This window comes from Arachis stenosperma, chromosome 1, assembly GCF_014773155.1.
Source record: "Arachis stenosperma cultivar V10309 chromosome 1, arast.V10309.gnm1.PFL2, whole genome shotgun sequence".
In the NCBI taxonomy this organism is placed as follows: Eukaryota; Viridiplantae; Streptophyta; class Magnoliopsida; order Fabales; family Fabaceae; genus Arachis; species Arachis stenosperma.
The window spans coordinates 104,788,649-104,790,157 of NC_080377.1; positions in this window are offsets into that span (position 1 = coordinate 104,788,649).

Here is a 1,509-nt window from a genome sequence, read left to right on the forward strand (position 1 = left end):
CAGTAAGGAAATTAAGTGCAGCAAAGGTTCACAGAAGAACCAAAAGGAAATTGGGATCTCAGGACTCCAGAGACTAGGTAGCAAAGCCTAGATCTCAATTGCCTTCCCAGATCTAAGTTCTCAAAGCAATTGGCAAGAAATTGAAGAAGAAGCAGTAAAGGGAATGTCAATGAATTCAATTATGCAGAAGAGAAATTAAAGAGCTCTTGAGTGGAGATTGAGACAGAATTTCCTCAATTCTTAACACCCAAGACTCAAACAAGAAAAGTAGAATTGCTCGAGCAAGAACGAGGAAGAAGAGAGATCAATTCCCCTCCCTAATTCTCTAAAATCTCGGTCAAGTCTCTCAAAGAAAAGTTGCAAAATTCAAAGCTCCAAAGAAAGTGCAAAATTCAAAAGTCAAGTAAAAAGTTTTTAATTACATCAAACTAGCTCCTATTTATACACTTTCTATTCTTGGATCTTGGGATTTGGATGGGCTTTTGATTTGGTGAAGAAATGAATTAAATTGGATTTTTAATTCAATTTTTGGCCCATGAAAGATTGCTTCCAGGAGGCTGCCCTGCCCTTGTGGAGGGCAGGGCAGAAAATTGATGCGTGCGGCCTTGGTGCGAGCGTGGTGTGCGAGTTTGGTGCGCAGGATACTGCAGGATGCTGCCCTGCCCTCGCGGAGGGCAGGGCAGAAATTTCTGGTGCGCCAGTTTGGTGCCTGTGCGTGCTGCTGGTGCTGCCGAACCGTCCCTTGGTGCGCCAGTTTGGTGCGTCTGTGCGTGCCATAACAAAATGCTGCCCTGCCCTCGCGGAGGGCAGGGCAGTGTTTCCAAATTGAAGTCCCGTGTTCGAGACTTGGCTGATGCACACGCTACTATTTTTCCTTGGCTTTCTTGGCACCATAATGAGGCCTAGTTCCTTGCTTCCTCATTGTGCCGTGTTCGATTCTTGTGGCAAGCATTGGTAGGCTTTTTCCTTTGATTTATTTTCCATGAAGGCCCGATACTACCCTTGTGGAGGGCAGGGCAAGGTTTTTCTCTTCTTTGATCCAAGGCACAATTTTGTGCTCTGCCCTTGTCGTGGGCAGGGCAGAGTTGCCTCTCAAGCCTTGTTTCCTTATGTTGCCCTCCTAGAGGGCAGTCTGCCCTTGTGGAGGGCAATGCTTGCTCCCTTCTTTATGCGCCACGCCTTTTTCTCCTTGGGCCACGCTTTCTCTTTTCTTCTTTTCTTCACCTACAATCAACCAAAACAACTACTCAAAGTATCACTAAATTCATAAGGCTTACAAATCAATTAAAATTCAATTAAAATTAGCTTAAACCTCATGAGTTAGCATCAATTTAATGGTAGTTGCTTGATCTAAAGAAGTTATGTATTTTTATTCCAAATCACTTACTTAGGATGCAAGAAAGTGCATAAAGACTAAAAAAACAAGTGAAATTAGCTTGAAAAATGGGTATATGATGACTTGTCATCAGACTCAACTTTGCTAGAGTCCCCAGTTAGAGGTATCCAGAG